Source organism: Chiloscyllium punctatum, chromosome 29 (assembly GCF_047496795.1).
Source record: "Chiloscyllium punctatum isolate Juve2018m chromosome 29, sChiPun1.3, whole genome shotgun sequence".
Lineage (NCBI taxonomy): Eukaryota > Metazoa > Chordata > Chondrichthyes > Orectolobiformes > Hemiscylliidae > Chiloscyllium > Chiloscyllium punctatum.
Window position 1 is genome coordinate 43,015,805 of NC_092767.1, and position 27,854 is coordinate 43,043,658.

A 27,854-nucleotide genomic window follows, 5' to 3' on the forward strand; every position below is an offset into this window, starting at 1 on the left:
ATCCAGCTCAGTCTCCTGTTCTTGCTCTGTTCCAATCCCCTTTCATGACTTTACCATGAAGAACTATATTTCAGTCCTCCTTGGGCTTCACTTCCTTTTATACCAGCGATGTTGCTGTGTTATTGCTGGGTGTAGGCAGGGGTAATGTGATGGTGCTCTTCCTGGAGGACACACTCAGCGTCCCTCATCATCCTGCAGTAACATCAACTGGGTTTCAGCAAATAAAGATAGAACCCATTTCCAGGATATGGGCATCACTGGCTCAGCCAGCATTTATACCCCATCACTAGGTACCATTGAGAAGATGGTCGTGAGCTGTTGTCTTGAACCATTCACAATCCATTTGGCGCAGAGACACCGACAATGCTGGGAGGGAGAGTGTTGCAGGATTTTGGCCCAGTCATTCTCCATCTTTGGTTCTTCAAATGCTGGTTAATTTAATCACAATCTGCACATGATTTTGAGATGTCACCCTGCAAATCTTCACCATCTCGCACCCTGTGTAAAGGAATATGTACAGATTAGAAATTCAGAACAGACTATTCTAGTTTCTCTGGAATATCTTTTTCCCCTTTCTTCCCCCAAAGCTGTAACCCTCCAGCCCACTTACTCTCTCCTACCATTCTGACTCTGCTACCCCCTAATGTACACCCTCCCCATTCTCATGGAGTTACTGATAAACAGATCCATGCCACCACTTCCCATCCTGGTTACACTCTGCACCCTTTCTGGGTTTACTTGCTTTCCCTTCAGTTGCTGCAAGTCAATAATGTAACAGCAGAATGAAACAGACGGAAACAGAAAGGGAGGTGGCAGATCCTGGACAGAAGAGGAACCTTCAGTCTGGGAGAATGGATCAGATTCTTCCTTGTTTCCCATTAGTTTATTCCCAGCATTACAATGAACTGGGGATGGAGAGTGGTCCCACGAGAGTGTAGTGACATTTCGACCACCCCCCAACTGATCAATACTACAAGCAGATACGTTCCTCCTCTAGCCAATCACAGTGTGAAATACTTTCCTCTAATTACCCCAAAACACGTGCCCCAAAACCCGCCCACATTCTGTACATGTACAGTGCCGGGTTTCCCCAAAACCTGTGGTTCCTGCCTCAGGAATTATGGGAGTTACAGTCCTCATGAAGTCACTGGAGCCCTGCCTCTGGAAAGTGAATGAAACGTGTGGGGTGGAAGGGTGTTGTGTATAGGATCCCCATTCAGACAGAAAGGACATATGACTTGTCACTGGGTTTGAATGAGACATCTGGTTAGACAACCCAGTTTTTGACGTAAGGAATATAGATTCAGTCAATTGCAGGGTGGAGGGGTCAATAAGGGGAAGCAGTTTTAGGCAGAGGTGGCTCAGTGGCTAGCACCTCTGACTCACAGCTTCAGAGACCCTGGTTTGATTCAAGCTTTAGGTGACTGTGTGGAGTTTACACGTTCTCCCAGTGGCTGCATGGTTTTGTTCGGTGTTCCAGTTTCTTCCCAAAGTCCAAAGATGTGCAGGTTAGGTGGATTCGCCATGCTAAACCACAGTGTCCATGCATATGCAGGTTAAGCCATTAACCATGGGAAATACTGGGAATGGGTGAGACTGAATGGGATGCTGATTATAGGATTGGTGTGGACTCGATGGATGAATACCCTGCTTCTGCACTGTAGGGATTCTATTCTATTCTCATGAAGAAGAATGTACCTATCTCAATGTGTTGTGAATCTGTGGAATTCCCTCTTCAAAACACAGTGGATGCCAAGACAATGAGTAAATTTAATGGACAGATACAGAATTCTAATTTGCAATGAGCTGAAGGGTGAGAGAGAGAGAGAGCGCGCAGGCGGGAAAATCCAGCAGAGACCGAGGTGAGCTCAATCATCACCGTATTAAATGGTGGAGTTGATTCGAAGGGCTGCATTGCCTCTCCTGTGCCCAGTGTTTCTCTTCGTACGGTAATAACTGGAAAGCTGAATCCAAAACTCACCACCTTCACCAAAGGAGATTTTCAGAAAATGTATGATAGTCATGTGGAATAGTATTCAAAACTGAGATAGTGAGGAAGTGCGTAGAAGATCATGATTTTGCAATTTTAAACTGAGGGGTAACAGTGATTTATGGTTATAGACTGTGTGGTACATTCACACTGTCCAGAATACTCTGTTGTGAATATCTATTCTGTAATTTATTACAAAGCCAAGGTCAATGATAATGAAAACCAAAACACCCAGGAAACATCGCCTCACCTCGTAATCTGACAAAAGACGCGTGATAAATCTGGTTGAATTTAGAACACAGATGGAAAGCGGGGAGATTAAATCCAGTCCGAAGATCCTGTGCTAAAACAAAGAAGACTACAATAGGATGAGGCAGGAGTTGGTAATGTATACTGGGAGCAAAGACTTTACTGTGGGATAGTTTACAGATAGTGGAGGAATATCAAAGCAATTTTTCGAAGTGCTCAGCAAAAGTATATATCAGTGAAAAGGAAGGACTGTCGGAAAAGGAGTAATCTGCCGTGGGTGTCTAAGGAAATAAGGGAATCGATCAAATTGAAATAGAAGGCATACAAATTGGCAAAGACCAAGGAGAAATTAGGAGATTAGAAAAACTTCAAAGGTCAATTTGGGTATAAAAAGTGATGAGTAGCAATGCCCAGGGCCAGAATAGCAGTTTACACTGTTAGAGGGAAACCTATTGTTTGGTGAACATATGGCCTCTAATTGTTGAAGCATTTAACAGTTACCAGAGAGATAATCCTGATCACGTTAAAAATCACAGCAAACTCCAAAAGCTTTTACTCCCAAATAAACCTGTCGGACTATAACCTGGTGTTGTGTGGTTTTTAACTTTGTCCACCCCACCCCAACTCAGGCTCCTCCACATCAGAATCCTGATAGACAGCCCCACTGAAACTGAAGCGCCTGCCAGATACTTGAGGGAGCCACAGGGGGTGTGGGGGGAGGGGTGTGTGGTAAAACCACAGAGTTGAACTGAACTAGACCTTATAAACTGTTGTTGCCATGGAGATAATCCTGAGAGACAGTCTCTATGCAAAGTCACAAATCACAAAGGTAGAAGAATGGGAGCCGTACATCGGACCTGATGCTGCCGAAAGGCGTTTTGCACATAAAATACCCAGGTAACTACCATGTCTCATCAATAAAAACTCAAAGAAGACCTCTCAGAGTTCTGTGCCTTGTAATTCCTATCCAGCAGGGTTCAGGAAGATGAGTACACAGCAGTCAGTCTTCACAGTGGAGAATACGAAGAACAATCCAGTAATTGATAAGGAGACTGAGGAAGGTGAGGACCTAGATAATAACCATTATCGTGAAAGAGTTAGAGCTGGGCAAGGTAATGGAGTTAAAGTTACACAAGTCTCATTGCCCCGATGGAATACATCCCAGGATATTAACAGAGTTCGTGGGAGAAATAGCAAATGCACTTAGTTGCAGCATCCTACAGCAGAGACAGGCCCTTTGGCCCAAAATGGCCCATGCCGATCAGAATGTCCATCCACGCTGACCCCATTTCCCTGCACTTGGCTCATCTTCCTCTGAAGCTTTGCTATCCATGTATTTGTCCAAATGCCTTTTACGTTGTTGGTGTACCCGCCTGAACCACTTCCACTGGCAGCTCATTCCATATACATACACCCTCTGTGTAAAACAGTTACCCCTCAGCTTCCCTTTTTTTCTTTCTCCTCTAACCTTAAACTGATGCCCTCCAGTCCTTGGTTCCCTGGGAAAAGGACTGAGTGCATTCACCTTACCCAGGCCTCTCATGATCTTATACACTTCTATAAAATATTCCCCCTCGGTTTCCTCTTCTCTAAACAAAAAAGCCCTCGCTTGTCCAACCTCTCCCTGTAATTCAGACCCCTGAGCCCTGGCATCATCCTTGTAAATTTCTTCAGCACCTTTTCCAGTTTAATAACTGAAACCTACACTGCATTCATCACATTTCCAGTGTTTCCCCACGGCGTTGGAACAGTCATGACAACGCCAATGGATTACAATCAATGATCGATAATTTACCCCATTACAACAATCCCATTATCATAGCTTTTTCCATGATGCAGGAATCCTTTTGTCTTCTGGTTTCATGGTTAATTGCCCTCATACAAAACCAGTGGCTTACCTGTTCCTGGGAAATGTGCCATGATTTTTTAGACTTTCAAAAACCAATGAAATCTCTCTCCACAGTCCCCACGCTAACATGGACTTCACTGTCTCAGTACTTTTTTCCCAGTCACACTGACGTTTGAAATATTCGTCCACGGGCAGAATACACACCTTTCCATCCAGATAAGGCCAACGACATTCACATCGGCACGGATAAAGTAACTATCAAAACTGAACATGAAGTTCAATTTGAATTTCTCAACTGCAAATCCCCCCTTTCAGAACTACACAACAGAGAAAACTGAAAGTGCTGGAGATCCTCAGCAGGTCTGGCAGCATCTGAAGTGCTGACAGATGCAGGAAACATTGCAGCCTTGATGAAGTGGTTAGATTATCACACCAGGCACGTGTGCTTGATGGCCAGTATGTAGAAGATGGGGGCATTGTGTTCAACAGTTTTATAACAGAGACTCTGACCTCATTTGATTCCATGTTTCTCTGCGATTCCCTCTTTTTCGGAAGCAGGCAGGAGTGGGAAGCAGTGGAGAATGTAAATGATGCGTGACCTTCCTAGTGAGAGGATTCGAGTACAGGAGCAGGGATTCCTTTCTGGAAGGGCCTTGGTGAGACCACACCTGGAGTACTGTGTATAGCTTTGTTCCCCTTTCCCAAGGAAGGCTCTCCTGGTTATTGAGAGAGTAAAGGAGGGTCACCAGCCTGAGTCCTGGGATGTGGAGATAGTTATGGGCTGTAGATGCTGGAAGTCAGAGTCTATACAATGTGGATCTGGGGAAGTGCAGCAGGTCAGGCTGCATCACAGGAGCAGGAAGGTTGATGTTTTGGGTCGGAACCCTTTGTCAGCCCTGATGAATAGTCCTGACCCGAAACGTCACCTTTCCAGTCCCATCGTATTCATGCTGGTCATCAAGCACCTCTTAATTCTCGTCCCACGTTCTGGCAATCAGCGTGTAACCGATATTGTAGTGCCTGGTGTGATCATCTAAACACTTCTTCAAGGCTGCAATGTTTCCTGCATCTGTCACCATTTCAGATGCTGCCCGACCTGCTAAGGATCTCCATCACTTTTTGTTTTTATTGTGGATTTCCCCCATTTTGCTCAAGCACTTAGAGTCAGAGAGCTGTACAGCTCCAGATTTTGCTGACTATAATTCCTGGGATGGCAGGACTGATGGATGAAGAGGGACTCAATCCTCATTTCATCCCCCTTCCCTTTGGTTTTCTGAGCCGCTGACTACATCACTAATATTCTACCTCCCATTCCCTGTCCTGAATCTGACCCATCTAAGCCTACACTGGTACAGGACCCACCCAGAAACGGTCCCAGTGCCTGAAGAATCTAAACCCTTCTCTGGTCCACCATTTCGCCAGTCACACGTCCAGCTGATCTATCCTCTTATTCCTGCTCTCACTAGCACATGGCACTGTGAGTAAGTCTGACATTATTTTATTTCAGGAGCTACATTTTACTGTATCCCTGAGTCCACTCATAACTCCAGGTCTGAAAAGCAGTTTCCCAGCAGATGCAGGTGGGCTCACTTCCTGCACACAAAGCCGTCAGGGACAATGAAAGTATCCCTTCTTTCCCACATTGTACAAGAGGAGCACCCCACGGGTCTGAGGGCTCCTGTCACAACGTCTCTCTAGATTCAGCTAATTACTCCCATTAAGAGAATTTAAAATAGCTTTCAACATTCCTTCACTTCAAACATTTCCATTATATATCAAAAGCCCCAATCTTTATTTAAGCTGATACGTTATATTTTAAAAACTTAACAAATGATCTGCAGGTATCACTTACAAATTGGCTGTTCCCATTGGGACCATGTGAATTTCTCAATGGCCTGAACTAAACCGGAGTTTCATCTTCAACTTCTCCCTGTCTCACTTCCCTCTGTTTTCACCCAACTCCAAAACGCACTCATTGAGTCAAGCAACACTCAGTGCAGCCCTGTCATTTTCATTGTCTGGTCACACCTACACTGCCCTCAGCCTCCTGTCCTGTTCCAATGCATCGCAATGGGATCTCAGGAACTGCATCTCATCTTTCAGCTCAGCCCTTTGTAACCCCAGAGTCAACATGGACCTCAGCAGTTTCTGGATGAACAGACAGTTGTCAGAACCTGGAACATTCCACCTGAAAATGTGCTGGAATTTGAGTTCACAAAGAATTTTAATGAGAATTCTGCAGGGAGTTGAAAATTAGGAGTTTACAGGTTAACATCATGAAGTGAGTGATTGGGACTAAATCTGACAGTTCCTGCAAAGAGAAAAGGTAAAATTTGGATAAATCTGTGCTCCCACTCAGGCCAAATCGCCCATGGGGGATTCAACCACAAATCCGAACATCTTTCTGCATTTTGCTTTACAAAAGCATTGGAGATATTTTCCCAGAGACAGAACAGACAACCCTTTCTCCTTCCACAGTAAAATGTTAATGATATTCAGATCCTGATGACTCCGCTGAGTGCAGAAATCTGCTTTTTTGAGATCCCGTCCTCAATTATTCTCAATTAATATCCAATAAAAAGAATTCACAAAACAAATCTCAGGAAGTGCAGGATGAATTGGAAAGACAAAATATTTCTCTGGTATGTGTCTGGTGTGTAAATGCTCCTCTTTCAAATAACCCCTCCCCCACCCAGGAAGAGGACATGTCCATGCACTTTGCTGTACCGTGCCCCCAGTAAAAATGGCGGCCATAACCCAGGACCTATCACTGACTGAGGCCCACAGCCGTTTTCCCATTTGCTGTAAACATGGGACCAAGTGTTTCTAATTCAGGACTCACACCATGTACAGACGTGTAAATAAAACCTCCCAGTCTAAACTGAATCATTTTCCCCCGGTTTCCGCTGCCACTCCCCCTTCCCAGTTTCCAGCTCCTGCACACACCAAGGGCCATTCCGGGTCCAGTGACCTTTCCTCAGAACCGATGGCAGCTGGGAAAATTAGACTCCCTACAGTGTGGAAACAGGCCATTCGGTCCAACAAATCCACACTGACCCTCCGAAGAGTATCCCACCCAGACACATTCCGCAACTCTGTTATTCTAAATTTCTCCTGAACAACGCACCTCACCTACACATCCCTGAACACGACGGGAAATTTAGCATGGCCAATTCACCTAACCTACACACCTTTGGACTGCAGGAGATAGGGGTAAAAGAGTAAATAATAGGAGGGATGGAGCGACCCTTCAACAACATGGCAACATTTACTCATCTCCTCTCCCCGACCTTATCTCAGATCCAACCCTCCAACTCAGCACCGCCCTCAAACTGTCCCATCTGTCCATCTTCATTTTCAATTATCCACTCCATCCTCTCACCATTACCCCCACCTGCATTTTACTATCGCCTTCCCAACTACCTTCCCACCAGCCCTACACACCCAACCTATTATCTGTCCTCTTCCCCACCCTCACATTCCTGAAGTAGTGCTTAGGCCCAATATGTCAATTCGCCTGCTCCTTGCATGCTGCCTGACCTGCTGTGCAGATCCAGCGCCACACCTCAACACAAATTGGAAGAACATCACCTCATCTTGTACCTGGGGACCCTTCAGCCCTCTGGCCTCAACATTGGATTCTATAATTTTAGGTCCTAAGTCTCCCACATATTAGTGTCGTAGCCCCCATCCCATAGACCAGGCCCTGTTATTACATCGCCTGCAATTACACACTACCTATGGTTAGTCACTAACAGTCTCCATAAACAGCTATTCACCCTCCTCCAGCCAGATCGTTATCCACTCCTTTGTCCAACTGCTCTCATCGCGTTCTTTGGAATCTATCACCACCTATCATTTAATCCTTAACCCCTACCTTCTGCATATAAACCGACATTGTTTCTCAGGTACATCAGTTCTGACGAAGGATCATTGGATCAGAAATGTTAACTTTGACTTCTCTTCACAGATGCTGCCAGACCTGCTGAGCATTTTCAGGATCTTCTGGTTGTTGTTTCTGATTCACTGCATCCGCAATTCCTTTGGTTTTCATTTACTGGGAGTTTGTAATTCAGGTCCAGCAGCCAACAGCGTGTGTTTATCAACCCACCTAGTACACAAACTCAATTTCTCTCCCAGTCTCTGCTGTCTCTCCCACTCCCTTCACACTCACTGGGTCCCCCCTCACAGTGACATTGCACCTGCACAGCTCATGGTCACGTGTTGGCCTGCTGGCCACACCCCTCATTCACTCCCATTGGCGGGAGGATTACACCAACTCCGCTATTGGTCTGAAGCTGCCATCAATCAGCCAGGTCCCATTGTGACTTGAGTGGTAGGAGGCTGAGGGGTGACCTCAGAGGTTTATAAAATCATGAGGGGCATGGATGGGATACAGAGACAAGGTCTTTTCCCTGGGGTTAGGAAGTCCAGAACGAGGGGGCATAGGTTTAAGGTGAGAGGAGAATGATATAAAAGAGACCGAAGGGGCAACTATTTTCATGTGCGTGTATGTAATCTACTGTCAGGGAAGTGGTGTAACTGTACAAGCTTTCACCATCTGAAAGGCAGCTGGATGGGTATATGAATAGGAAGGGCGTAGAGTGATATGCGCCAACTGCTGTCAGATAGGACTAGATTAGGTTGGGATATCTGGTCAGTGTGGACGAGTTTGACTAAAAGGTCTGTTTCCTTGCTGTACATGACTGTGGCTCTGCCCTGGGATGAGCTTCATCATTCAGTGAATGGGGCAGAATCACAGAGCACAGGGGCTGGGGGCTATTCAGCCCATTGGGGCTGTACTTTCTTCCTCTGGAGATGCTGCCAATCTGCCCTTACTCCACTCCCATTTACCAGTAGCCCTCCACATTTATCCTCAAATAGTTAAATTCCAAATCTGTTTTGACAAGAACAAAAGCTGCATCCAACTGTGATTCAAACTGTTCTAGATGCTCAGAACCTACTGAGTAAAATAACCTTCACATTTTTAACCTGCATTATTTGCCAATTACCTGAAAGTAGTTAATAAAAATTGTGAAAATAATTTCTCTGTGTCTCGGTAAATTAAATATCCTGCAAACAAATCTGTATCTGGTTGAAATCACTGCTTAACCTTCCCAGCTCCAAGGAGAATTGTCAGGTCTTTTGCTAACTCTCCATAAAAGAGAAATCTATCTTAATTTGAATTTATTAGTGTCATAGAGATGCACAGCTCAGAAACAGACACTTCGGTCCAACTCGTCAATGCCGCCCAGATACCCTGAATTAATCTCGTCCCATTTGCCAACACTTGGCCCATATCCTTCTAAGTTTCCTAAACACGTACCCAATCAGATGCCTTTTAAATGTAATCGTACCAGCCTCCACACTTCCTCAGGCAGCTCATTCCATACACGTACCATATTCAGCTTGAAAACATTGCTCTTTAGATCACATTTAAATCTTTTCCCTCACACCTCACGTCTGTGCTCTCTGGTTTTGGACTCCCCTAACCTGGGAATAAGACTCGGGCTGTTCACCCTAACCATGTCCTTCACGATTTATCAACCTCGAAGGTCACCTCTCAGCATCCGATGCTCCAGTGACAACAGCCTGAGCCTATTCAGCCTCTCTCTGTGTGGGTCAAACCCTCAACCTTGGAAACATCTTTGCACATCTTTTCTGAATCCTTTCAAGTTTTATAATATCATTCCGATAGCAGGGAGACCAGGACTGAAAGCAGAATTCCAGAAATGGCTGAATTAATGTCCTGTACAGCTGCAAAATAATGTTGCAACTCCAATACAAATTGCAGAAACCAATAAAGGCAAGTTTCCCCAACGCCTTCTTCACCACCCTGCCTATTTCACTTTCAAAGAACTATGAACCTGCACCTCAACATCTCTTTGTTCAGCAACACGCCCCAGGCCCTTCCCTGATTTGTTTTTCCAAAATGCAGCATCTCACATTTATCTGAATTCCACTCCATCTGCCACTCCTCAGCCCAGTTGATTGAAGTCTCATTGTACTCTGAGGTAACTTTCTTCCCTGTCCACTGCATCTCCAATTTTGGTGTCTATGTAAAGTCACTAATCATAGCTCCTATATTCACATGGAAATCATTTATATAAATGATGAAAAGCAGTGGACCCAACACCAATCCTTACACCATATTGCTCATCACAGGCCTCCAGTCTGAAAAGCAACCCTTCACCACTATCCTCTGTCTCCAATTTTCCAGCCAATTTTGTATAATTTGTTAACCAGTCTGTTATGTTGAACCTTGTTGAACATCTTTCTGAAGTCCAAGTTAGTGATTTCCATGCACAATGCCATGCTGACTATCCCTAATTATTTCTTGCCTTTCCAATTCCATCCAAATCCTGTCCCTGAGAAGCCCTTCCAACAACTTGCCTGTCTTCAGGCTCACCAGTGTATTGTTCCCTGGACTTTCCTCACCACCTTTCTCAAATAATGGCGCCCGTTTTACAGCACCTCACCTGTGGCTATTGGTGATACAAACATCTCAGCGAGGGGCCCGGCAATCACTTTCCCAACTTCCCACAAAGTTCTGGGACACACCTGATCAGGTCCCAGGGACATATTCAGCTTTATGTATTGTAAGAAATCCAGAAACTCATTCTCTGTAATATGGACACTTGTCAAGTTATCACGATTTATGTTTCCAAACTGTCTCACTCCCACATCCTCTTTATGTAAAAGCTGACATGAAATCCTCCCACCCCCGACGGTTCCACAGACAGCCTTGCTCATCTTGGAGGGTCCCTAATCTCTGCCTGGTTACTCTTTTGTCCTCGGTGTATTTGTCGAATCTCTTTGGGTTCTCCCTTAAACCTATTTCCCAAAGCTATCTCATGTCCTCTTTTAGCCCTCATGGTTTCCCTCGACTATACTCTTACTGCCCTTTTACTCCTGGAGGGATTCTTGCAAACCCTGTACCTGCCATACCCCTCCTTCATTTTCTTGATCAGGCCCTCAATTTGTCTCGACAGGCAGCATTCCTTACACCTGCCAGCCTTAGCCTTAACAGGAACATGCTGTCTGTGTACTCTCGTTGTCGCAGGCCTGTGGATGCAATGGCAGATGAGGACAGAGAAGCAATCATTCTCAGTAAAGAGGTGGTGTTGGGTAAGATAACAGGCTAAAGGTAGTAGATGGGTCGTCTGGCCGTGATGGAGTGCATCCCAGGGGACTATAACAGATGGCAGAGGCTAAATAGCAAACGCACTCGTGATAATTCACTAAAATGTGCTGGACTCTGGGACGGTTCTGACAGATTAGATAGCTGCAAATGGGATGCCAATATTTTAAAATGGACCTGTTAGCATAACTTCTGTAGTGGGGGAGATGCCTGATCTCTCAAGGAAGAAATAATGAGCTATCTGGGTAGAAATTGTCTCAGAGCAGACCCAGCATCGATTCAAGAAAGGTAGACAACACTAAGCTGAGTGGTAGAGCAATGTGTGCCGAGGCCAATGAAAGTCTGCAGAGGGATACGCATCGGTTAAGTGAGTGGGTAAGGATCAAACAGATGGAGGACAATGTTGGGAAATGTGAGGTCATCCATTTTGGTCGGACGAACAGCTAACTGACAAATGGTGAAAACTTGCAGCAGGCTGCTGTACAGCGGGAGCTGGGTTTCCTTGTGCATGAATCACAGGAAGTTGGTTTGCAGGTGCAGCAGGTAAATAAGACAGTGAAGGGAATATTGTCCTTCATTGCTAGAGAGATGGTGATGCTGCAGCTGTACAGGGTGCTGGAGGGGCCATACCTGGAGTACTGTGTACAGGTTTGGTCTCCTTACTTCAGGAAGGATGTACTGGCACTAGAGAGGGTGCAGTGGAGGATCACTAGTTTGAGTCAGGATTTCAGAGGGTTGGCGTATGCGGAGAGATTGAGAAAACTAGCTCTATACTCATTGGAATTTCAAAGTATTGGGGGTTGAATAGGAAAAAAATTGCAATTATGAAGGGAGTAGATAAACGAGAAGCAGGGAGGTGATTTCCACTGGGGACGGAGCAAACTAGGGAGCAGAGAGTCAAAATAAGGGGATATCAGATTTAGGACTGAGTTCAGGATGGAGTTCTTCCGATAGATCTGTGAATCTGTGGAATTTGCTGCTGAGTGCAGCAGTTGACATTATCAACTTGACTATCTTTAGGTCAAAAGGTAGATTTATGAACAGGAAAGAAATTAAGGGTTATGGTGAGAGAACAGGAAAGTGGAGCTGAGGCCATGAAAAGATCAGCCCTGGTCTTATTGAATGGCAGAGCAGGCTTGAGGGGCCAGGTAGCCTACTCCTGCTCCTATTCCTTCTGTCCTTATGTTCCCACTTTCCAGCTGTCCCTTTACCTGGGAATAGCAAAGAAATATTGAACATTCTCGCCTTGTACCGTCAAAATTCGCCTTTGTCCAATTAAGAACACCATTTAGATCTGGTTTATTATTTTCTGTAACTATTTTAAAACTAGTAGAATTATCAGAGAATACTGAGAGTGTGGAAGCAGGCCATTCGGCCCATCACATCCACACTGACCCTCAAAGCCTCCTACCTTAAACCTGTAATGCTGCATTCCCCGTGGCTAATCCACCTCGCCTGCGCATCCCTGAACAATATGGGCAATTCAGCCTGGAATATCCACCCAACCTGCATATCTTTAGATAGTGGGAGGAAACCACAGCAAACAGACGAAACCCACGCAGGTAATAACAACAAGGTGATCATCCCTTTCTTATTTCCCAGGTCAATCTAAATAACTTCGCTGGACGTAATCTCAGAATATCCTCCCTCAGCACAACTGGAATGCTACCCCTAATCAAAAAGGCCACTCCGCCTCCTCTCATGTCCCCCTTTCTATCCTTCCTCTTGCATCGATACCCTGGAACATTACGCTGCCAGTCCTACCCATCTCTGAGCAACGTTTCTGTAATACTCATGATATCCCAGTGCCACATTCAAAACCATACCCTGAGCCCATCTGCCTTCCCTGTCAGGCCTCTTGTATTGAAGTAAATGCAGTGTAACTTGTCAGTTCTACCTGGTTCTGTGCCTTAACCTTGCCTGGCTTGACTGTCTGACTTCTGAACTGTACCAGCCTCAGACTTACCTCTTTTCTCACTATCTCTTTGAGTTTACCCACACTCCCTCACTGGTTTAATGACTCCTGAGTAGCACGAGCTAATCTCCCTGCCTGGATATCAGACACCTTCCAATTCAGGTACAATCCATCCTTCTTATGCACATCAACTCTACTCAAGAGGAGATTACAATGATCAAAAGATGTGAATCCTTCTGCCCTACACCAGCTCCTTAGCCAATCCTTCATTTCCTCCATCCTGCTATTCCTAGTCTCACGAGCATGTAGCACCTGGAGTAATCCACATATTATGACCGAGGACCTGGTTTATTATATTCCAGGCTAATTTGCTATATTCTCTCATCAGGACCTTATCTTTTCCCCTTCTTATGTCATTGGTACCAATATACAATGACCTCCCACTGCTCATTCTTTCCTTTGAGAATATTCTGCTACCTGTCCGAAACATCCTTGACCCTGGCACCAGGGAGGTAACACCCCATTCTGATGTCTCACTGTCAGCTGCAGAAAAGGCAGTCTGTGCCCGACCAGAAAGTCCCTTGTCATCCTTGAGCGTTTGGAATCTGATAGACCTCTCATTATAGTGGAGCCAATCTCAGTATCAGTCACTTGGCTGTCAGTGCAACATTCCCTCAAAGTCTTTGACAACCGACATTATCCAAAACAGTAAACTTGTTTGAGATGGGGATAGCCACAGGAGACTCATGGCTGAAGTAATGTGTTGCTGGAAAAGCCCAGAAGATCAGGCAGCATTAAAGGAGCAGGAGAATCGACGTTTCGGGCAGAAGCCCTTTTCTAGCAAAACATTTTTCAGCTCTGATCTCCAGCATCTGCAGTCCTCACATTCTCCACAGGAGACTGATGCTCTACCTACCTCCCTCTCCTACCTTTCCGAGTGGTAACCCATCTACCTGACTGTATCTGCAGGTTTTCGGCCTGAAACTGCCACCTATCACACACCCTGACTCTTGTAAATTCTTCATTACCATTAAGCACCGCTCCATCTGATCCATGTGATCCAAGAGGATTTGCATCACTTCCTGCAGGCTATCATCAGGATCATTCAAACTCCCCCTACTCTCCTCCAGGAAGTGCACATCACTGTACAAATGGCCATCTCTGCACCTTAATCTGTAGACCCAGAAAAAGGCAGAGTCTTACAGCTTTACAAAAGACTACTCTCGAATACATTGGTTCCTGTGTTTTACATTTAAAACATTCAACCAAAAGATCATAACAGAGGCACTTAAACTAGTAGACACTCACCCTACTGAATGTTGCGGATTTTAAAAAGTAACGCAGAGTAAGATTTACCTTTTAAGAGACTGAAACCCACTGAGCTGATCCCCGGCTGTGAGTCACAGACATACAGCACGGAAACAGACCCTTCAGTCAAACTCGTCCATACCGACCAGATATCCGAACCTAATCTCGTCCCATTTGCCAGCACTTGGTCGATATCCCTCTAAACCCTTCCTATTCATATACCCATCCAGCTGCCTAATAAATGTTGCAATTGTACCAGCCTTCACAACTCCCTCTGGCAGCTCGTTCCATAAACGCAACACCGTCGCATGAAAAAGTTGCCCCTTACGTCCCTTTTATATCTTTTCCCTCTCATGCTAAATCTATGCCCTCTAGTTCTAGACTCCCTCACTCCAGTGAAAGTACCTTGTCTATCTATCTGATCCATGCTCATGATTTGATCAACCTCTGAGATCACTCCTCAGCCTCTGACACTCCAGGGAAAACAGCCCCAGCCTGTACAGCATCTCCCTAGATCTCAAACTCTCCAACCCTGGCAAGATCCTTATAAATCGTTTGTGAACCTTTCAAGTTACACAACATCCTTGTGATAGGTGGAGAACAGAATTGTGCACAATATTGCAAGAGTGGCCAAACCAATGTCCTGAACAGCTGCAACATGTCCTCCCAACTCTCGTACTCAATACTCTGACCAATAAAGGAAATCTTACCAAACACCTTCACTAACCTATCTACCTGTGCTTCTACTTTCAAGGAGCTATGAACCTGCACATCAAGGTCTCTTTGTTCAGCAACACTCCCCAAGACCTGACCATGACGTGTATCAGTCCTGCTAAGCTTTGCTTTTCCAAAATGCAGCACCTCGCACTTATCTGAATTGAACTCCATCTGCCACTCCTCAGCCCATTTGCCCATCTGATCAAAATCCCATTGAAATCTGAGGTAACCTTCTTCAGTGTCCACTACACCTCCAATTTTGGTGCCATCTACAAACTTACTAACTATACCTCCTGTGTTCACATCCAATTCATTTATATAAATGATGAGAAGTAGTGGACCCAGCACCGAACCTTGTCGAACGCCTTCCTGAAGTCCATATAGATCACATCTACTGCTCTGCCCTCCTCAATCCTCTTTGTTACTTCTTAAAAACCAGATCGAGTATGTGACACATGATTTCCCATGCAGAAAGTTATGCTGACTATCCTTAATCAGTCTGTGCTTTTCCAAATACACGCAAATCCTATCGCTCAGGGCTCCCTCAAACACCTAGTCGAGCACAGCGTCTGTAGTTCCCGGGTTTGTTCAAACCGCTCTATTCACCAAAGCGGTGTCCTGTCCCTTTTTGCCTTACTGATTTTACTCTGAAGTATGCTCCTCTTGCCATTATACTCGAAGGATGTTTGTGATTTTTGGATTGGAATAAACGCAAAATATGACATCTTGGTAAAACTAACGAGGGCAGGAATTACACTGATTAAAAGTTGGGCCTCGGATAGTGATTTGGAACAAAGAGACCGAGGGGTTCAGATCTTTGAACTATGTGTCACATGCAGACAGGGTGGTTCAGAAGGGCTTTAGCACATTTGCCTTCATTGCTCAGATCTTTGAATATAAGAGTTGGGAGGTTATGTTGAGGTTGTACAGGATGTTGGGGAGGCCTTTTCTGGAATTCTGGAATACTGTGCCCAGTTCCAGTTGTGCTGTTATAGGAAGGATATTATTAAATCGGAGCAGGTTCAGAAGAGATTTACCAGGATGGTAATGGGAACGGAGGGATTGAATTATGAGCATAGTCTGGCTAGGCTGGGTCCTTTTTCACTGGAGCACAGGAGGCTGAGGGGTGACCTTATTAGAAGTTTATAAAATCCTGAAGAGTTTCAGTAATGTGAACAGCAGATGCCCTTTCCAGGAGGGGGCGCGATTCAAGATTGGGGACATACTTTTTAACGTGAGAAAAGGAAGGCTTTAAAAAGAAGGTCTGGATTTTATTTTTGGTTTTTGCACACAGAGTGGTTCACACGTGGAATAAACTTCCAGAGGACATGGTAGCTGTGATTACAATTACAATTTCAGTGTGGCACAGTGGCTCAATGGTTAGCACAGCTATCTCTCAGCGCCAGGGACACAGGCTCAATTCCTGTATTGGGTGACTGTCCATGTGGAGTTTGCATATTCTTCCCCATGACAGCGTGTGTTCCTCCAGGTGCTGCCGTTTCCTCCCACAATCCACAGATGTACAGGGTAGGTGAACTGGCCGTGCTCAATTGCCCATAGTGTTCAGGGAAGATTGGGTTGAGTGAATTAGTCAGGGTTAATTGTAGAGCAAAAGGGTAGGGGAATGGGATTCTAATAGGAAAAAAAAAACATTTGGACCCGTATATCAATAGGGAATGCTAGGATGGACTTGGACCAAGTAGAGGCAGGTGCGATTAGTTCAGTTCGAATTTACGGTCGACATGGACTGGTTGGACCACAGGGTCTGTGTCGATGCTGTGTAACTTTATGACTCGTTATCTCTGTAAATTCCTCTATGTTTGGAACTCTCCCTATCAGTGCCACCCCATCCAGCCTTACAAATCCTTCTCATCTCTGTAATTCCACTCCAGCCCCAAAATCAAAAGAACCTCTATCACAAATATCTCTATCTCTGTAACATCCTCCATCCTCACAATCCTTTCCAACTTGCATCTCCTCCAGCTTCATTATCCTCCCCATGTCTAATCCCCTCCAGTCTCTCAAAGCTCTGCTATATGTGCCTTTCGTTATTTCCAGCTTTCAGGATGCCCAATGTTTATCTTTCACTTGATGATTGCCCTTTACAATTCCTGCGCTGAGCTTCTGAATTTGCTTTTAAACCACTGTGTCTCACTTTCCTTCCAAAAATATCGACCAATCACGTGTCATCTATTCGAGTATCACCTTTTCTGACCTGATGTCCAATGGAGCCTGTCATATTCCTATAATAAACATCTCAGCGGTCTACAGAACAGGAAAACGCTCTGGTGGTCCATCGAGTCTGTGAGAAAGAAAACTACCACCGAAGTATCCTCATCTATTATCCAGTACTTGTGGAAAAGTGTCATCTATCATGGCATAGCAAGTGCACACTAAATACATCTCAAATGTTTTGGGGATTTGTGTCTCCCACCCTCACAGACAGTGAGGTTTAGTGCAACTGGTGCTCGATGATGACATCACCCACAGGAACACAGAGCAGCTGGGACTGTGCAAACCAGAGATCGCCCATACATTGGGAAGGATGGCAGGGTCCCTGAGAGGGGACACAGGAGAGTTACCAGGATGGTTCAAGGAGTGGGGGATTTTAGTTGCAGGAACATGGGTGTTGTTAATACATATCAAGAATATCCATCTACAATAGATGGACTCTCATTCTCAACCTCTCCCCTTGCCTGCGCTGTGGTAACCTTCAGGTTAAACCACCACCAGACATCTCTCCCTAATCAGAGAGCAGCCCTATGGTCTGGTAGGACAATACTGACTTTACCTTTCACATAGTGATGCCACTGTGCGTCGGGGGTGGAGAGAGGGAATGCTGAAGGTGGTGGATGGGACACCACTCAGGCACAGTGTTTTGTCCTGGAGGATGTTCGCTTTCTTTAATTCTGTTGAGGGCTGCACTGATGCAGGCAAGTGGAGAATGTTCCAACACGATCCTGATGTTGTCTATAAAGCACACAAATGGACATTGGGGAATCAAGGGTTTGGGAATACTGAGATTGTTCTCCTTGTCGCAAAGGAAATTGAGGGGAGCTGAGAGACAAGTGCTTACAAAACATATACATCAGGATGTTAAACCTTACACTCATCAACTCATCATAAAAGGATTACTGGACATATACTGAAGATTTTGGGGAGATCTATTGACAGGACGGTTTGATTCAAAGGAGAATTTTTATGCAGAAAATGGAATTGAGCTGGAACAAAATACTCACACACAGTGCAAATATCCAGGTCCTGATGAATGGAGTAATTCAATCAGAGTTTGGCGTTACAATGACTGTGATTCCCATCTGAATATCCACCTGTAGTATCCTGTAATACAAGTTTATAAAATCGGTAACTGTCAGGTAAGGTTAGAAACTCACTCCATCCCCTCCTCCTGGTCCAGGATGACTGTACACATTACCACTTGTGGAGACCAGCAGTCAGTTCAGGGGGAAATCTGTGTGGGTTTCTATGAGTTTCCACCTTGGGACTTCATGTGACTGAACAGGGCAGATGTTTGACACATGGGACAAACTGTTTATAATCTTTTGGAAGTTTACTGTTCTACGTTTTCTAGGAGATTCCCCCCTCATTCTTCTAAATCTTTCCAGGGAGCACCGGGCAGTGGGAAGCATGCTGAGTTGCTGTCAGTGAGATGCGGACAGCAGGATTTTCTTCCTTTTCTTACCTTCCGTGCTGCCACTGTGCCTCGTCAATAAGTCAATAAGAAAGTCTCATGCAGCTCGATGGGCAAGTTGTGTCCATTCTGACAAATGGGCAGCAAGATCCTCCCAGTCACTCCAAAGAGTCTCTCTGAAAAGACAGCAGCTCAGCATGCTTCCCACTGTCCGGTGCTCCCTGGAAAGATTTAGAAGAATGAGGGGGGAATCTCCTAGAAAATGTAGAACAGTAAACTTCCAAAAGGATTATAAACAGTTTACAGAGAGGGATTCGGAGAAGTGGACAAGTTGGTAAATGGAGCATAACTTGGGATAATGTGAAGTTGTTCATTTTGGAGGAGGTAATAAAAGAACAGAGGACTATTTAAATGGTGGAAACTGTTAAAAGCTGCAACACAAAAGGTACCAGGGGGTAACTGTGCAGGAAACACAGACAGCTAGCACACAGTTACAACAGGTGATCAGGAAGGGGAATGGAATATTATTCCTGAGTTCAGGGGATTTGCAGTATAAGAGTTTGGAGTATATACCTGAGAGATACATTATATAGTGCGAGTGAGACCACATATGGAGTCATGAGAGAAGGTTTGGTCCCTTTATTTAAAGAAATACATCACTTCATCGGAAGCATTCAGAGAAGATTGACTGGTATGATCCCTGGTTTGCAGGGACTCTCTTTGAAGAAATGGCGGAAGAAGTTGGGACTTGACTCATTGGATTTGGGGGAGAATGAGAGGGGATCTTATTGAAACATAAAGACTTATTAAGGGGTATGACAGGGTAAATACTGAGAGGATGTGTCCCATCATGAGGGAACCTAGAACCAGACTCTGGGTCAGTTGCAGAATCATGGGTTCTGTTTGAGATTTGTCAACATTAATGCAACACAGACATGTATAAGGGGTTTCAGTAGCAATGGAGCTGGGGTGAGGTGGAGAAAAGCAACATTTTAGAGATTGGAATTCCCGGTGTTTGCAATTGTGTAGATGTCTGATTAGAAGGTCACTTTGGGGTCAGAATATGAGAGCAAGATTGTGAAGTTCTGCCTCAGGCATTTCCCAGTAAGAGGGAGGGGCTCAGCACTAAGTGAAAGTAACAGCAACTGAAGGCAATGGGTTTAACCATTGCAGTGTTTCATTGGAGAAAATTGCAGCCAATCGAGTTGTAGGCGTGTGGTAAGCAGTTTGATGAATGAGTAACAGTGGAGCAATGGAGAGGGATGATCGGGAGAGAGAGCTGGGCATTGTCAGTGTACATGGGAAACCAATACGATGTCACCTCCTGGCAGTGTGTAGGTGAGATACAGGAAGGAACAAAGATAGATCCTGGATGGACACCACATACGAGGAATTCAGAAAGGAAAGGGAGAGTGGAGATGGAGCAGGATTTTCCAACAACCTTGAGGTCAAATATTAGTTCTTAGCAGAATTGGAGAGAAGGACATAACCAGAAAAGACAGACAGAACAAGGAACAATATTTGTGAATTGGTGAGGGGGAGTGATGAGGAAGAGCCCGAATCCAAAACTGCTATTTCTACATCAGTGACATCACCCAACTCCACCCTAGACTCAGCTCATTTACTGAAATACTCATCCAGCCCTGTGTTATCTCCAGACTTCGTTATCCAAACACAGTCCTGGCCAGCCTCCCACATTCAACTTACATATAGGCTCAAGAGTATCTAAAACCCTACTGCCCAAGTGCTCACTTGTACCAAAACTTGTTGATCCATCAAAAGGCTCCTATTAACAAGCAACAATTTAATATTCTCTCCCTTGATGCAATTCCTGGCTGTGAACATCCCTGTCTCCCTGCACCACACAACCTGAGAGACCCCGATAACTAATTTTCTTTCAGACTCCCAAAGATGCATTTATTCATTGCTTCACCGGTCTGGCTGTTTCGACACGGTCAAGGGAACACTGTCTGGAATTCGCACCCTGACCCTGTCAGACTTGCTTTCCTCCTTTAAGGTATTCCTGAAAACCTGCTTATTTGGCAATACTTTTGATCACCTGACCCAATATCCCCATCAGAATGGGGACATGTCAGAAATTCTCAATTTCTGTGAAATTATAAAAATACAAACCGTTGTTGATTTGCACACACATTGTCAACTCTTCACTGTCGCTGAGTGAATAATCTGCAACATCTCTTACCCAAGTTAATTGTGGGAGCACATTCACCACACGAACTGCAGCTGGACAAGGAAGTCAAACATCACCCTCTCCACAGGCAATGGGACTCTGGCATTAATCACTGGTGTCTGTGGAGGGAGAAACACATAGTTGATATTTCAGGGAGTGCTATATGCATTACAGGAAGTGAGAATGTTGCAGAATTTGATGGTCAGAAATGGAAGGAAAATGCACTCTTTTGTTGAAAAAAAGAATTATTCACTATCCAAGATACTGTGGAAAATTTAGTCCGTTGAGAGAGCAGCACATTGTCAGGGGTTGGGCAGCAGAGGAAAATTAACTTACAAAAGGTCTGTGAAAGTAACAGTAAAACACTAAACAAGCCAAACTGCCTGTGCCCAAAGACTTTAACTCCCCTTCCCGCTCCACCAAAGATATGCAGGTCCTGGGCCACCTTCACCGCCAAATCCCAGGCATCTGATGCCTGGACGAAGAACGCCTCATCATCTGTGTTCAGATCCTACAACCACATGGGATCAGTGTGGATTTCACCAGTTTCCTCATTTCCACTCCCCCACCTTATCCCAGATCCAGCCTTCCAACTCGGCACTGCCCTCTTGAGCTGTCCTACGTTTCCATCTTCCTTCCCACCAATCGGCTGCTTCCTGACCTGCTGTGCTTTTCCAGCATCACACTCTTTGACATTGAAAACATCCTGACTCTGACACTGTGTAAATCCTGCCCTATCACTCCCTGCCAAGGAAGGCTGCTCATGCGTCCCCCTACAGCTTGCCCCTCTCAAAGTTGGCGGCCACACACGTGTCCCGTGGATCACTGCCCCCAATAAAGATGGCGGTGATCACTCACACCTTTCACCATTTGAAGCATTTTGCCATTTGCCACAAACACGGGCCTGGGATTTTCTAATTTGTGTTTTCCGATGTGCACTAAGTTCTGTAAAACGTCTCAGCCCGTTCCATTAAAATTTCCTTATCTTCCTGGTCAATATGTCTTTCCTTAACCATGCCCTGCACCTTCACACATTTCCAATGCCTTGGTCACAACATCACAGTGCTGCCAGTGAAGCTTATCACGTGGTATCACTTTATTCCTGATGAAGGGCTTTTGACCGAAACGTCAATTTCGCTGCTCCTTGGATGCTGCCTGAACTGCTGTTCTCTTCCAGCACCACTAATCCAGAAGCTTATCACGTGGGTGAGTGTAGCCACGCCCCTCATTCACTCAGACCAACCGGCACGACCTTGTCTTCCAGCCCCATCCCCATCCTCTTATTGGTCCTGTACTGAGATCAATCACCAGAGGCCCTTTGTGGGTTGGAGCATGCTCAGTGCTTCCTGCTTTTGCTGCTGTTCATCAGGTATAAGAGAGAGTGTTCATTCCTGTTTCTCCTCATGTCAGACATTAACAACAACGACCTGCATTGGATGGAGCCTTTCGCACTGACAATTCTGCTAAAGTGCTTCACGAATGCTGGAAACATTGATTCAAGAGAACAACTTTAAGATACATCTTTGAGGAGGAGTACAGAGGGGGTCGGGAAGGATATTGAAGAGTTTTTTAGATCAGACAAACCGTCTAAAGAGCAACCCACCCAGACCCATTTCCCTACATCTAACACTGCGGGCAATTTAGCGTGGCCAATTCACCTAACCTGTACATTTTTGGACTGTGGGAGGAAACCGGAGCACCCGGAGGAAACCCACGCAGATACTGGGAGAATGTGCAAACTCCACACAGACAGTTGCCTGAGTTAGGAATAGAACCCAGGTCTCTGGCGCTGAGAGGCGGCAGTGCTAACCACTATACCACCGTGCCGCCCATCTGCAGCTGTCCTCTGCAGCTCCAATCATGGAGTGATGTCTGTGGGAAACAGCTTACAACGGAGACAGTTCGTGGCTGACCATAGTTTAACAACCCCATGTCCTAGCCCCCCTACCCCCACACACCAGACCTTGTTCTCACAGCCTGCCATTACATACTACCAATGGTTAACTACTAACAGGCTCCAGTAACAGCTAGTCGCCCTCCCCCAGCCAGATCGTTATCCACTCCCTTCTTCTCGCTCTGTCCCCACCTATCATTTAATCCTTACATCCTCCCCTAAACCCTACCTGCTGCATGTAAACCAACATTTTTTCTCTCATTATCAGTTCTGAGGAAGGGACACTGGGTCTGAAACTTTAACTCTGATTTCTCATCACAGATGCTGCCAGACCTGCTGAGCTTTTCCAGAACCTCCTGGTTGTTGTTTCTGATTTACATCTTCCACAGTTCTTTTGGTTTTTATTTACCGGGAGTTTGTAATTCAGGTCCCACAGCCTCTGTCCCAGTCTCTGCTGTCTCTCCCAACCCCAAACAGTGACACTGCACCTGCACAGCTCATCGACAGGTGTCATCTTGCTGGCCACACACCTCATTCACTCTTATTGGCTGCAGGACCACACAGACTCTCCTCCCATTGGTCTGGAGTTGCCGTCAATCAGCCAGGCCCCATTGTGATGAGAGTGGAGGGCTCCTCCCTCTCTCTGCCCTGGGATGAGCTTCATCATTCACAGTGAATGGGACAGTATCACAGATACACACATCACAGGGCCTGGGGGCTATTCAGCCCATTGGGGCTGGACTCTCTCCCTCTGGAGATGCTGCAAATCTGTCCCAATTCCCCTTCTATTTGCCCACAGCCCCGCAAATCTTTCCTTAAAAATTAAAATTCCAAGTCTCTTTCAGAATGCCTGCTGAATCTGTGTCGTTCAGACTGTTCCAGATGCTCAGAACTTACCGAGTAAAATAGTGTTCACATTTTCACTTTGTATTATTTGCCAATTACTTGAAAGTAGTTACTAAAAGTTGGGACAGTGTTAACAATTCCTCTCTCTCCACAAATTCAAGACCTTGGAACCAAATCTGCACCAGGTCAAAATCACTGCTTCACCTTCTCAGCTCCAAGGACAATTATCTGTGCTGCAGCTTGCTCTCCACAAAAGAGGAACGCATCTTAGTTTATTAACGTCATAGACATATACAGCACAGAAACAGAACTTCGGTCCAATTCGTCCATGCCAACTAGGAATCCTAAACTACTGGAGTCCCATTTGCCAGCTATTGGCCTGCATCCATCAAAACCCTTCCTGTTCACGTACCCAATCGGATGCCTTTTAAATGTTGTGATTTTATCAGCCTCCACTACTGCATCTGGCAGCTCATTCCATACACACACCACACTCAGCTTGAAAACGTTGCCCTTAGATTCCTTTTAAATCGTTGCCCTCTCAACCATGTGCTCTAGTTTTGGACCCACCTAACCTCAGGAAAAAGAACCCCGGCTGCTCACCTTATCCATGCCCCTCGTGATTTTATAAACCTCCATGAAGTCACCTCTCAGTCTTGGACTCTCCAGGGAAATTAACCCCAGCCTATTCAGCCGCTCCCTGTAGCCCAAATCCTCCAAACCTGGCAACGTTTTGTAAATCTTGTCTGAACCTTTTCACGTTTCACAACATCCTTCCCAGAACAGGGAAATTCAAACTGAAAACAGAATACGAGAAGTGGCTTAATCAATGTCTTTTAAATGTTGTAATTGTACTAGCCTCCACCCCTTCCTCTGACAGCTCACTCCAAACATGCACTGCCCTCAAACTGTCCAACTCTGGCAAAGTCCTTGCAAACATTTTCTGAAATGTTTCAAGTTTCACAACATCATTCCTGGAACAGGTAGATTGGAACTGAAAACGGAATTCCAGAAGAGGCTTAATCAATGTCTAGTACAGCCACAACATGACGGAGAGCATAACAAAGACTGCATTCACTCCCTTACCTACATGTGACTCTACTTTCAAGGAACTATGTACCTGCACTCCAAGGTCTCTTTGCTCAGCAACACTCCCCAGGACCTTACCAGTAAGTGTATACGTCCTGCCCTGATTGGCCTTTACAAAATCCAACAGCTAACATTTATCGAAATTTAACTCTATCTGCCATTCCTTGCTCCACTGGCCCATCTGATCAAGATCCTGTTGTATTCTGAACTAACCTTCTTCGCTGTCAACTACACCTCCAATTTTGGTGTCTTGTGTAAAGCTACTAACCATACCTCATATATTCACATCCAAGTCATTTATTTAAGTACCCAATAATCGATCCTTGTTGCACACTGCTGCTCACAGGCCTCCAGTCCACAAAGCAAATCTCCATCATCACCCTCTGTCTCCGACCATGAAGCCAGTTTTGTACCCAAATGGCTTGTTCTCCCTTCATTCCATGTTATCTAACCCTGCTAACCAGTCTGCTTTGTGGAACCTTGTCGAATGTCCATATAAACAATGTTCACAGCCTGGTTTAATCAATTTTCTTTGTCACTTCAAAACACTCACTCAAGTTAGTGAGACACGATTGTGCACGTACAAAGCCACAGTGACAACAGTCAATGAGTATTCCTTACTTTTCCAAATAGATGGATATCCTGTCCCTCAGAATCCCTTCCAACAACTTGCCTGCCACTGACTTCAGGCTCACTATTCTCTTGTTCCATGGCCTCTCCTTATCACCTTTTTAAAATAATGGCACCTCACCTGTCGCTATCAATGATACAAATACCTCAGGAGAGGCCCAACAATCACTTTCCTAGATTTCCAGACAGTTCCGGGATACATCTGATCAGGTCCCAGGGCTTTATCTACCTTGATGCGATTCAAGACGTCCAGGAACACCTCCACTGTAACATGGATACTTTTCAAGTTCTCTCTGTTTATTTCCCCTAATTCTCGAGATTCCATATCTTTCTCCAGTAAAAAGGACGTGAAATATTTGCATATCTTTCCCACCCCCCGGTGGTTCCATAGACAGCCTCGTTAATCTTTAAGGGGTCCTATTCTCTGGTCCAGTTCAACTTTTGTCTGTGATATATTTGTTTAATCTCTTTGATTTCTACTTAAACCATTTCCTGAAGCTATTTCATGTCAAACAGCATCAGCAGCAAGCAACAGAGGTAAACAAATCCCACAACCAATAGATCAGATCGGAGCTCTGCAGTTCAGCCACACCCAGTTGTGAACGGTGATGGACAATTGAACAACTCTCTGGAGAAAACATCACAGATATCCCCACCCTTACTGATGGAGGGGTCTCACACACCCACGCACCAGATAAGATGACAGCATTTGCAGCAATCTGCAGCCAGAAGTGCAAAGTGGGATGATCCATCTCAGCCTTCTCCAGTGGTTTCTAACATCACAGATGTGAGTTTTAAGCCTGTATGATTCAGTGCGAATAACATCAAGAAATGGTTAAGTAGTGCAAAGGCTACGGGCCCGACCAATATTCTGGCAATAATACTGATGGTTTGAGCTCCAGAACTTACCACCCACCAAGCCAGGTACCGCTCCAGCACTGGCATCTACCGACAATGTGGAACATTGCCCAGGAATGTTCAACACAAAAACACAGGGCAACCCAACCCAGGCAATTTCCATCTATCAGTCCACACTCGATCAGCAGTAAAGTGATGGAAGATGTCATCGACAGGGCTATCAAGCAGCTGCTGCTCAGCAACAGCCAGCTGAGTGACACTCATTTTAGGCTCCACCAGGGCCACTCAGCTCCCGATTGTGTTACTGCCCTGATTCACAACCTGGCAACTAACTGAATCCCAGAGGCGAGGTGTGGGTGACAGCCCAGTCCCACTCCAAGACTACGATTACTAGTTGTGTAAAACCCTTGTCTCAGCTCATACACTCTCATCCACCCTGTGTTATCTCCAGACTTCAGTATCCAAACACACTTCTGGCCAGCTTCCCACATTCAATCTCCCTGTAATCTTAAAAACTAAATCTCTGCTGCCCAAGTACTCCCTCGTACCAAAACTTGTCGATCCATCAAAAGGCTCCTATTCATAATCAACAACATAGAGCCAAAGAGATGTACAGCATGAAAAACAGATCCTTCAATTCAACCCGTCCATGCCGACCAGATATTCCAACCCAATTCAGTCCCACCTGCCAGCATCCGGCCCACATCCCTCAATTTAAAATTCTCACCCTTGATTTAATTCCTGGTTGTGATCATCCCTAGCTCGCTGCATCACACATCCTTGAAGATCTCGACAACCCATTCTGTTCGAGACTCCCAATGACCTGTTAATTGATTACTTCACCTGTGTGGCTGCTTTTACAGTTGCCAAAGCAACATTTTCTGAAATTCGCAGCCAAAACCTCACAGGTCTGCTTTCCTCCTTTAAGACATTCCTCAAAGCCTGCTTATTTGGCAATGCTTTTGGTCACCTGACCTAATATCATCCTTCTCTGGCCTCATGTCTAAAGTTCCCAATAATATTTTTGTGAAATTATAAGCAGGATAATAAAACTACAAACTGTTCTTGATGTGGACATTACCTTCAAATCATCACTGTTGCTGTAATGAATACTCTGTAATGTCTCTTACCCAACCACATTGTGGGAGCACCTTCACCACTGCAGCTGTACAAGAAAGTCAAACATCACCCTCTCCACAAGCAACAGGGCTTTGGCATTAATCACTGGTTTCCGTAGAAGGAGAAACACAGTTGATGTTTCAGGGAGTACAAAACAGATTACAGGGAATGAAAATGGTGCAGAATGTGATCGTCAGAAATGGAAGGAAAATACACTTGCTTATTGGAAAAATGAATTCTTGACTGTCAAAGATTTTCCAGAAAAAAATTAATAAGCAGCATATGGTCAGGGGCTGGGCGGCAGAGAAAAATTAACTTACAAAAATGTCTGTAAAAGTAATTGTAAAATACTAAACAGACCAAAAATACACCCATTGTTCGGTACTGAGCAAGCTAGATATTGACAAAG

At 45.1% G+C, this 27,854-nt stretch overlaps 1 long non-coding RNA gene across 2 annotated transcripts; it reads right to left on the reverse strand.

Annotated features, from left to right (window-relative positions):
* Positions 1 to 399: 399 nt before the first annotated feature.
* On the reverse strand, positions 400 to 27,558 carry LOC140454340 (uncharacterized). 2 transcript variants are annotated; one of them, XR_011952677.1, is made up of 4 exons: positions 27,457 to 27,558; positions 21,022 to 21,128; positions 18,409 to 18,508; positions 400 to 498 (listed from the first exon to the last, which is right to left on the reverse strand). It is a non-coding gene; the product is annotated as an uncharacterized lncRNA (long non-coding RNA). The 2 variants fall into 2 exon arrangements; XR_011952678.1 differs by having other exon boundaries at positions 27,408 to 27,552.
* Between the last annotated feature and the right edge of the window lie 296 nt (positions 27,559 to 27,854).